Below are 12171 nucleotides of genomic sequence, written 5' to 3'. Positions count from 1 at the left end.
ATTCCCTTTGTATTTTCATGCTTTTATTATTCTGGTCTCTTCTACTCCTGTCTTTTTTTCTCTCCTCATGCTCATTAGCTGCCTTCAATCATCCTCTGCTGCTCAGAGAGTCCCGTCTCTGTAGCTCCACCAAGGGCCCACAGAGCCTTCTCATTATTCCACAACATGTTCGTCGCTTACATAAATATACTGCTAAAAATAAACTTTTTTCCTCGCCTGCCACCTTACTCACTCGAAGCCAAAAAAAAAAAAAAAATCCGCTCATTTATAAGGATCCATTACACTCATCTCCCAAAATAATTGGGTTTACATTCTGATGAGGAGTTTTGGGGGGTGTGAATTACAAATGACAACAGTGGTTCTTTCTTGTGAAACAAGCCAATCAAAGAGCACCGTGTTGGTGTTGTGCACAGAATGTGGTGGTGCTTTGTACCACCTTGGAATTCTATTTTTATACAACGCTCGGCATTGGTGACACACTCGGTTTCCCCCTCCGAGGTCCTAATTTTATCTTCACTTCTCATTCTTCATATTTTGAAGTTGTAGGTTTAATGGAAATTCCATGCTTGTAATTGTTACATTACTGAGTCGTAGTGGACCTTGGATAACGTTTGGTCCTTTTGGATAGATGATTAATCATGGATATTGGGGAGAAAAATAGGACACAAAAACCGGACAGGAATATCATGTTGGTTTTTTTTGTGGTGTCTGATATTAAATAATATACATTCTGTAAAATAATTTTCAGTGGTACTGATGTGCTGTTGGCTGAATACACACACAATATCTGCTACAGAGGTAACATTGATGAAGTACAAGAAGCACACATCAGATTTTATCACCTTTTATGACCCTGCGTCTTAAAAGCATCGTAATTGAGATTCTTCAGAAACTGAAATCGAAACAAGGAATCGAACCCAAATCTTTCAGATTTAGATGTTGCCCAACCCTACTAATTATGCCTTATTATTACTTTTCACATCTACTATATTATGTAATAGGAGTATTAATGTGAATATAGGGGTGCTACTTCATGTCCTCAGGGCTCTAATAATGGTAAAAACCCATATTTAGAAGCTCATAAACAGGTTTTCTGGGCTCTAACTACAAAAATATTCAATTAACTAAGTGCGAAAGTCGCAAAATTATGACAAGCAACATTACTGAATTTAACAAGTTAATACAACTTAACTTACTTAATACTTTGCATCAGGAGATGGCAAACATGTGTAACTTTAATCTGAGCAACATTTACAGCATATACTTTCACAGGTGCTTTGCTTAACCATGTTTAGGGTAGCAGGAGGGGGATGTGGCGGGTGGTCAAAACACCCCTAATTGTGAGGGGGGGGGGGGGGGGGTTGCGTTTATGTAAAAAAAATTAAAAACACACCCTAGCACGTCTATTCAGCAGCGATATGACCACAACGACAGTGTTTGCTAGCATGCTAACAAAGTAGCAAGGAGTGTACAAGTTTCTTATGGTGGCACAGAACCGGGGAAGTTTAATACGACCAACCTCGTTGCGCATATAAAGCGGCACCACACAGGAAAATCCCACAGAATGGCAAAAAAATATTATCTGTAACAGAAAAGAGCAAGGCTCTCTCGGTGGTGGGTAATTGCTTCATTGAATCGTGCTCCACTATAATATGCCTAAGTGCCACTACCATGTGGATTAAACTACTGTATATCTCACATGCATAAAGAAGTAAATGGGTGACCTTTTCTCATTTTTCTACCTTTTGTTGCAGACTATTTTTACATGATGTATTTGAGTAATATGACTCCATCAAGCTAACATTATTAGATATTTAAGACTGCAAGGCAGGTATCGTATTAGAAGTGAAAAGGTTTCTTGTTTTCGTCACATTTTAGTCATTTCTATACACGATAGTTTTAGTCCAGATTTACTGTAATCACCAAAAACTAAAAACGTTTTAGTCAGTTTTACTTACATTTTTTTTAAATTACAAAACAATTTATGTCAATAAATGTTCTCCCCGTGCATGCGTGAGTTTTCTCCGGGTACTCCGGTTTCCTCCCACATTCCAAAAACATGCTAGGTTAATTGCCGACTCCAAATTTTCCATCGGTATGAATGTGAGTGTGAATGGTTGTTTGTCTATATGTGCCCTGTGATTGGCTGGCGACCAGTCCAGGGTGTACCCCGCCTCTCGCCCAAAGACAGCTGGGATAGGCTCCAGCACCCCCGCGACCCTTGTGAGGAAAAGCTGTAGAAAATGAATGAATGAAATATTGAAATTTGGATGAGGATAAAAAAAAAACGGGATACAATTACTCTTTCTGTATACAAAGTACAACTGTAAAAGTCACAATCAAATGTAGTAAATGTATATCATAATAAAAAACACAATACCCATGCAATAAGCTGAAATGTAATGCAACCACCAATGTGTGGTGAAACTTTCAGGTGCAATGATTAAAAAAAATAAAATTTAAAGTAAATATAGTTGTAAATAACTACATTGAATTTTATGCAAATGCAGAAAATGCACGTTTGTTGACCCGTCCCAGTTTGTTCGATGGCGCTTGAAGCTAGTGCGTGTGCTAATAAACCACTATATTATATTTTTCCTGTTTTTCTATCACCTCATATTTGGTCCCAAATGTTGATACTATGTGGGAATGCATAAAAGTAAGTTTTGATACATTATTGTTTGATAATGATAATGTGCATATTTGTTGGGGCACAACCTCAAGTTAACTCCGCTATGTGCGATTTGCTTATGCTAGCACACCGGACCGAAAAGTGTTTGGGGACCACTGAGATAGACCACCCAACTAATATTTTTATCTAGTCTCATCTTGTCGAGGAAAACTCACACACGACTCGTCACGGTTTAGTCATCAAAGAGCCATGTTTACGTACCTTGTTGGGTTAATTCTAGTATGAAAGTGTTCTTTGTGGAAGAAAACATCTTTTATGAACATCAAAACTACCTCAGCTGCCCAGGAATAGGATGAAATTCAGCGAATTCAAAGAAATTCAGAGAATTACCCCTTTCGACCGTTTCCTGCATATTATATCTGGCTTGTCCAGTTTTTGTGCTCACCTGGAAACCTCATTTAATGGCTTGTGAAATTCACTAACAGGCTCAACAACAGGCGGGTGCTGCAAGGCTGCTCGGTCCAGCGCACAGCCACAACTGCTCACCTCGATTAGCTGTGATTGAGTTCACTGTGTTATTTTTGTAGATTAACCTAAGGTTCATGTAATTTCTTGGAAATATAATAAAAAAAAGGTAAAGTAGTATTTAGCTATAATGAAAGACTTGAAAGACTTAACCTTTTCGCTGAGCACCTGTCCATCCCCCACCAGCGCTGTTAACTAATTCCACTTGAGCCACCTATTGTTTTGTGTGTCTGTTGACAAATTACAAGCTAAAGTAGTGGTCACTAACCTTTTTGAGCCCAAGATCCCTGGTCTTGGGGAAATTTCTTTTACAATACAGCAGTGTGAAATAGTGTTATCTAATTTTTTTGCCCGTTTGTCACAATAAAATTTATCAGATTAGCAAACACGTTTATTTTTAAGTTAGTCAATGACAAAACAACTGAACAGAAAATGCAGTTTTTAACTTTTTATTATTAAAATTGACACGGCCCTGTTTGGAAAAGTGATTGACCCCCATTAAAACACAACTTAACTTATATTAATTGATATCTATCAGTCTGTAAAAGGTCATGAATTCATTTCTAAAGTTTTGGGACTGCAGCATACCACAGTGAGAGCCATTATCCAGAAATGGTGACAACATGGAACAGTGGTAAACCTTCCCAGGAGTAGCTGACCAATCAAAATGATCCCAACTGCACAGTAACGACTCAGCCAAGAGGTCACAAAAGACCCCACAACAACATCCAAAGAACTGCAGGCCTCACATGTCTCAGTCAAGGTCAGTGTTCATGAATCCACCATAAAAAAGGACACTGGACAAAAACAGCCTGCATAGTAGAGCTCTTTGACAAAAACCACTGCTGACCAAAAAGAACATTAAGGCTCGTCTGAATTCTTGATGATCCCCAAGACCTTTGAGAAGATACTCTGTTGTCTAAAGAGACACAAGTTGAACTTTTTGGAAGGTGTGTTGTCCCATTACATCTGGTGTAAAAGTAACACCACATCATACCAACAGTAAAATGTGGTGGTGGTAGTGTGATGGTCTGGGGCTGGTTTGCTGCCTCAGGACCTGGAAGAGTGGAAAATGGAACCATGAATTCTGCTCCCTCATGTTAAATCCTGAAGGAGAATGTCTGGCCATCTGTTGGTGACCTTAAGCTGAAACCAACTTTGGTTCTGCAGCAGGACAATGACCCAAAAAAGAAGAAGAAGCAGAAGAAAAACAAAACAAACAGTCCTGACCTGGATCCTATTGAGATGCTGTGGCATGACCTTCAAAAGGCTTTTCATGTTGGAAAACCCTAAAATGTGACTGAATTACAACAATTCTGCAAAGATGAGTGGGGCAGAATTTCTCCACAGCGCTTTAAGAGATTCATTGCAAGTTATTGCAAATGCTTGATTGCAGTTGTTGCTGTTATGGGGTCATTCACTTGTTCATATAGGATTTTTTTCTCCCTATAATAATTGTCATTTTAAAACAGAATTTTGTGTTCAGTTGTGTTGTGATTGACTAATATTTTAATGTGTTTGATTTTTTTGGCAATGAACCAAGCATATTTCTCATTGAGTATTGTTGAACTTTAAAATGCAAGTAAAGTTAGTGAAGTAAAATTAGCAGTGTGCTACAGTAATGCCCTCCTTGTCCATAAAACTACTTTGACAGAGTACTTAGTGAGGAACACAATGCTCACCGATAACTGCCACGTCAAATCTAATAACATTGCATGACCTGCAAGGATGCAATGTCAGAAGACCATTTAAAATGTCTACTGAAATTTTCCTACAGTTTATTATCATCTGGAAGCAGCCTCACGCCTCATGCTTTTATTCATTTCACCTTCATAACATCCTGTGTATGGAGATCAAACATTCTCTTCTCGTGTCCATCTCTTATCCATATACACTTAACAGTATAACATACTTAACAGGATAACAGTATTGAAACACTCTCTTCACCTCATAAATTTGGGATGACAAGAACAAAGTACATATTTAAGTAGCTTTCCAACCCAATTGTATCCACATAAGACACCACCTCCATATGACCAGCACTGATCATTTAATTCAGTTTCAGATTCAAATGTACTTACTAATTGATCTGTATTTGATCTCAAGATGGATTTTTTTTTCTCAACACTCTTGACCTTGCATAGCGATTAAGTGTTCATGTATGTGAAGTATCAAAGGGTCAGATACCATATGGGACTTCTACTTGCCCTTCAGCAGTGGGCTAATGCTTAATTGTTCCTTTGCTGAGCTTGAAAACGAGCCGAACAAACACAGCATCATCCCCACTGGCCATAAGAAGGCCATATATGCAGCTTTATTCATTAGGCACTGTCACTGACCTTGTGTATGTGCGATCACACGATAAAAAACGCCATAAAAGCTTTCCACATGACCATGAATTTATGAGGTGGAGCTCTGGTAGATAAACAGTTTGAAGTTAGCATGCTTGAGATACACAAGGGGCATTGGAATATAGGTTGCACGTAGGAGAAGGGGAGGAATGTTTGTGGGACAAACATTCACTGTGTAACACATTCGGAGATGGCGTCCGTTTATTTATAACACTAGAAAGCACTAGAGCACTTGAAATAAAATGCAATATAAAATATTAATTATTAATGTCGTTTTGTGAGTACTCAGGCCGTTAATCTTCTTATATTACAATATTATCTGGAGGAATAAACACTCAATCGACTGCATTAAAACACTTTTTAAGTCACCACAAAGAGTCCTAGCATGTTTTTGGAATGTGGGAGGAAACCGGAGTACCCGGAGAAAACCCACGCATGCACGGGGAGAACATGCAAAGTTTTTAGATAATATAAGAGTTACAATATATGTATTTACTGAAATAGTAGCAGTTTTTTTTCCTTGTTTTGCCCTTTATTCCCCCCTCCAGTCCTCATGAAATGACTCTATTTGTTACTTTTGAGACTTAAGAATTAGACCCACCTCACACCAAGTCAGGCTGATTCTAAAAAACGGTTTTATGGGTGGTTTTCGTGTGTCTTGCAGAATCTTACTGGTGCAGAGCAGATACGTATATGCCTGCTACATGCTCTTTCCACATACCCCAGCATACGCCCCTTTTCGTGCAGACACGTTGAGTCAGATTACAACATCTTTTATTGCTCAGATTGGGGCCAAGTGCATTGAGATGCGTTCGTCCCAGGCATCCATAGGCTACGGATTTCAGGAAGCTTAATTAGAATGTTAGAGTGGCTTGTTAATGCCTCATTGGTCCTCACTCACACAATTCTGTTCCGATTCAGTGAACCTATACAGTACACGCTCCTTCAGTGTTGCTATAAAGAGAAGCCCCGTTCCCCAAGAGCTTTGAATCTAGATCTCCGTGTGAGCAGCAACCCGGCCACCCAATGAAGACAGAGGCTCACAACAGAGGAGGCGGGATGTATACTTGTGCCACATTAACATTCAATCCACTTGCCTGTGGCCTTTCAATTATTCATCCATGGATGTTGCATCATTTTGTGTTAGCCAGTAGAGTTGGTGCTTGTTTTAGAATACATGTGGGAGATATTAATAGATAGATGCAAATTTCCTAGCTTGAAAGATGGCGTGCACTCTCATGCGGGAGTGTCTGTCCATATTGCCAAGTGGGCTATAATATTGCTTCATATTTTATGAGATGATTGCGATGCTTATTTAGTGGCTGCATGTGAAAGGCAAAATCAGACATGGAGGTTATGACCTTCAGCTTAAAAGTATTAAAAAATATAATTGTATTTAATATCCATCCATTTTATGCTTATCCTCACGAGGGTCGTGGGTATGCTGGAGCCTATCCCAGCTGTTTTCGCCCCCTTTCAGATGAAGACGTAAAGTCGAAATCCGAAAAGTTAATAATAATAATTCATTCATTCATTCATTTATACTACTTATCCTCACGAGGGTCGCGGGCATACTGGAGCCTATCCCAGCTGTTTTCGCCCCCTTTCAGATGAAGACATAAAGTTGAAATCCGAAAAGTTAATAATAATAATTAATTCAATCATTCATTCATTTCTACTACTTATCCTCACGAGGGTCGCGGGCATGCTGGAGCCTATCCCAGCTGTTTTCGCCCCCTTTCACATGAAGACGTAAAGTCGAAATCCGAAAAGTTAATAATAATAATTAATTATTTAATTCATTCATTTCTACTACTTATCTTCACGAGGGTCGCGGGCATGCTGGAGCCTATCCCAGTTGTTTTCGCCCCCTTTCAGATGAAGACGTAAAGTCGAAATCCGAAAAGTTAATAATAATAATTCATTCATTCATTCATTTCTACTACTTATCCTCACGAGGGTCGCGGGCATGCTGGAGCCTATCCCAACTGTTTTCGCCCCCTTTCAGATGAAGACGTAAATTCGAAATCCGAAAAGTTAATAATAATAATTCATTCATTCATTCATTCATTGCTACTACTTATCCTCACGAGGGTCGCAGGCATGCTGGAGCCTATCCCAGCTGTTTTTGCCCTTTTTCAGATGAAGACGTAAAGTCGAAATCCGAAAAGTTAATAATAATAATTCATTAATTCATTCATTAATTTATACTACTTATCCTCACAAGGGTCGCGGGCATGCTGGAGCCTATCCCAGCTGTTTTCGACGTAAAGTCGAAATCCGAAAAGTTAATGATAATAATTAATTCATTCATTTCTACTACTTATCCTCACGAGGGTCGCGGGCATGCTGGAGCCTATCCCAGCTGTTTTTGCCCTTTTTCAGATGAAGACGTAAAGTCGAAATCCGAAAAGTTAATAATAATAATTCATTAATTCATTCATTAATTTATACTACTTATCCTCACGAGGGTCGCGGGCATGCTGGAGCCTATCCCAGCTGTTTTCGACGTAAAGTCGAAATCCGAAAAGTTAATAATAATAATTAATTCATTCATTTCTACTACTTATCCTCACAAGGGTCGCGGGCATGCTGGAGCCTATCCCAGCTGTTTTTGCCCCCTTTCACATGAAGACGTAAAGTCGAAATCCGAAAAGTTAATAATAATAATTCCCCTGGTCCACCTCTAGGTACGCCCACTCTGTTGTGATTGGTCACACTACCATGCGCTCCCAAGGACTTCTGGATATGTAGCTAAACTTCATTCATTTTCAATTGCTTATCCCCACGAGGGTGGCAGGGGGTGCTGGAGCCTATCCCAGCTGTTTTCGTCCCCTTTCACATGAAGACGTAAAGTCGAAATCCGAAAAGTTAATAATAATAATTCCCCTGGTCCTCCTCTAGGTACGCCCACTCTGTTGTGATTGGTCACACTACCATGCGCTCCCAAGGACTTCTGGATATGTAGCTAAACTTCATTCATTTTCAATCGCTTATCCCCACAATGGTTGCAGGGGGTGTTGGAGCCTATCCCAGCTGTCTTGGGGCGAAAGGCGGGGTACACCCTGGACTGGTCGCCAGCCAATCACAGGGCACATATAGACAAACAACCATTCACACTCACATTCATACCTATGGACAATTTGGAGTCTCCAATTAACCTAGCATGTTTTTGGAATGTAGCAGGAAACCGTATATATTTAACACCAAAGTGTTATTTCATCTAGTGGTGGGTCATTATCAGGATGATACATTGGGTATTTTCATCCCAGTGGTCCCAAATCGTGTGACCTGCCGGTTTGCTTGAACATCAGCGTGAATTAATTAGGCTTTGCTCTGCTACTCCGACACGATATCCCTCCTGTGGCAGGGAGCTTTGGGGCCTAACTAATCTGTCGCCTCTTTAGAGGGTCTAGTGAAGGTAGCCTCTGAGGAATCCCCTTGCCATGTCCACCGCGCATCTTAGAGGAATGCGCATTTTGATTACTCGCTAAGTAAAGTAGGATCACAAAAGGATGGGTTGTAGGGTGGGGGTTGTATTCTTCCATCCATCCATCCATCTATTCATACTGTGTGTCAAGCGAGGAGTGGGGTAAAGTCCATCTTCCAATATAGAACAAATGGAGAGTGTACTCTGTGTCCTCTGCACATCCATGCATTATGTGGGGGGGCCTGACAGCAGCACTGGAGGCAGCAGGTACACGCTGGTACACATGTGCTCCTCAAATAAATGGAAGGAGAGATGAGCTATTAAGGGTTTTAAGATGGGATTCAACTGCATCCTGCTCTCGGAACAGGTGGCTCATTTGCTGCTGCTTACACCTCAGAGTCAACCCCCCTCCTATTTGAATCTGCATTCAGAACATTTGGTGGCTTCGTGATTGTAATTTTAATAGACTTTTTATTAAAAAACATGTTGTGATCAGTACATGTTTGAGAAATCCCTACAAGAATAAAACATTTCATTTCATTCATTCATCCATTTTCTACCACTTATCCTCACAAGGGTCATGTGGTGCTGGAGCCTATCCCAGCTGTCTTCGGGCAAGAGGCGGGGTACACCCTGAACTAGTCGCCAGCCAATCACGGGGCACATATAGACAAACAATCATTCACACTCACATTCATACCTATGGACAATTTGGAGTCGCCAATTAACCTAGCATGTTTTTGGAATGTGGGAGGAAACCGGAATACCCGGAGAAAACCCACGCATACACGGGGAGAACATGCAAATTCCACACAGAGATGGCCGAGGGTGGAAGAATAAAACTGTTGATTTTAATGGAGCTCTTTGGCTTCAAATGGAAATTACAGAGCATATTGGGATGCAATAAAGAGGTGTGGCTCTGTAACGTTATCGATTGGCTGAACAATTAGCTTCGGACAACCTAATCATATTTGCCATAGCGACAGGAGTGAAATCGACAAGAGCGATTTTTTGAAACAGCTTTTAGGACCTTCAAAATGATTAGTAACTCCTTCCCGTGTTTCCCAGTCTGGTGCTTTGTGGCTTAGGCAGAGACACTGAAAGCAACACAACATTTACTGCCTCTTCTCTTCTTTCAGCAAATGTTGCTATTTAAGTCACGTTTCCAGCCGCAACATGCAGGGAGCAATTAGTTAACAGTGAAAGCATCACAGTTTTGGTTAGGGGGGGTGGAGTGAAGGGGTTGGGGAGGGGGTCAAACAGCAGGGATGACTGACTGAACGTTCATGTGTTTCATGTGAATGATGAGTTATGTAAGCATTTCTGTGACTGTGTGTGTGTGTGTGTGATCCTAGGGAGCGTACACTTGGCCTCTAAAGAAGCATAGATGAGTTGGGGGCGGCTATGAGATAGAAATACATCATCCCATGGTCTCAGGCATGTTTGAGTGTGTCTTGTTTGCAGGGGTTGGGGTGGTGGGTGGGGGGAAAAGGGCTTTCTTTCTCGCGTCTCTCTCCAGCCTTGAAGTGGAGTGTCTTTTCTCCCCTCAAATCCGCCCCCCCCCACCCCTCTCTTCGAGCTGCTGCCCCTCGGTCAGGTAACAAAACAGGATAGTATCACAGGACGGTGAAACCCACAGTGGCCCCGCCTGCCTCCATATGTGTGTTCATGTCAATGTGTGTGTCTGCGAGGCTCTCACCCGTACCTGTCATATATCCTAAACTCTCATGTTCTCATTGTGTTTGCCTGTTTGTTACACCTCTTTTAACACACCTGCCCTCGCACCCACTCCCTCACGTACCCTAAATCCCAATATGTATGATCTATGTTTCTAAAAAGCCGTTGCTATGCCAACAGCCCACTTTCTGAGCTGCAGAAGAATCTGATATGAATTCAAGTCAGCTCTGCCTCCTACTGGATACTGTAGGCAAATGCAGGCTTCAAGAACTTCTAGTCAAGATTGCAATAGCACCAAAATGTTTTTTTTTTTTAGATAAACATGAAACCATGTGGCACGGTGGTCTAGTGGTTAGCGCGCAGACCTCACAGCTAGGAGACCAGGGTTCAATTCCACCCTCGGCCATCTCTGTGTGGAGTTTGCATGTTCTCCCCGTGCATGTGTGGGTTTTCTCCGGGTACTCCGGTTTTCTCCCACATTCCCAAAAACATGCTAGGTTAATTGGCGACTCCAAATTGTCCATAGGTATGAATGTGAGTGTGAATGGTTGTTTGTCTATATGTGCCCTGTGATTGGCTGGCGACCAGTCCAGGGTGTACCCCGCCTCCTGCCCGAAGACAGTTGGGATAGGCTCCAGCACCCCCGCGACCCTTGTGAGGAAAAGCGGTAGAAAATGAATGAATGAATGAATGAAACCGATGCACATTTGGATTCATGGAGCAATTAAAGTATTTTCTGGTGCAAATGTGCCGCACCGGCCGCTTTGTTATAAGAATCAGAAGACCTCCCAGCAGTGGAGGACCACATGAGGTGCAATAGAGCTTTCCTGGTAGGAAAGCCATTCCAATGGCTGCAGAAGCTCTTACCTGACAATGCAATGAACCCCTGAGTGAAGCATGAAGGAGAATGAATAATTAAAGATGTTCACTCCCCCCCCCCATCGATACTTGGGAGGTGGAGGAGGAGGGAGGTGCCTTGAAGTTGAAGTTACACCTTATGTTTCAGAGCTCCTTTGAACAGCTTGTTTTAAATCTTGAGCCTCCTTGCCTGCAGTTTAAAAGACAAAAAGAGGCCCCTGAAAATGGAACACTAATTGATGACATCCCTCCTTCCCCCACATTCCTTTGCTGGTCGAAGTGATTGTGATTGTTTGCTTGTCCCGTTTGCTCGCTTTTTCTGTCTGTCTTTTTGTCAGTATATTCCCCACAGTTCTGTCCATGTCCTCAGCAAAAAAATAAATAAATAATGTACTCATCTCAAAATTTGGCATTCCAAAAATCCATGAAACATCAATAGAAAAAAAAAACGTGACAGATGCTGGCCAGACAGACAGACTTGTTTATGGGCTCCTTGTTTCCTGCCTGTCCAAGGCATTGCCCTGTCACTCTTTGAGTGACACCTACTTGCATATGTCTTATATATGCACATGTAGCCAATGCCCGTTTGTGCTTTGGCCCTTGTGATCCCAGTCCTCACTTTTAGAGTGTTGCCAAATGTTTGGGAAATCAGGTTTAGATTGTAAAGTTGGCATTACTTCATCTCAAGCAACACCCTC

At 41.4% G+C, this 12171-nt stretch overlaps 1 protein-coding gene across 1 annotated transcript in view; it reads left to right on the top strand.

Annotated features, from left to right (window-relative positions):
* The window catches only part of syt7a (synaptotagmin VIIa), a 107732-nt gene that overhangs the window by 83577 nt on the left and 11984 nt on the right, over positions 1-12171 (top strand). The gene's annotated exons all lie outside the window — the stretch shown is intronic.

This window comes from Doryrhamphus excisus, chromosome 6, assembly GCF_030265055.1.
Source record: "Doryrhamphus excisus isolate RoL2022-K1 chromosome 6, RoL_Dexc_1.0, whole genome shotgun sequence".
Lineage (NCBI taxonomy): Eukaryota > Metazoa > Chordata > Actinopteri > Syngnathiformes > Syngnathidae > Doryrhamphus > Doryrhamphus excisus.
The sequence above is the reverse complement of the archived record's forward strand: the minus strand, read 5'-3'. Positions and strand labels throughout refer to the sequence as shown.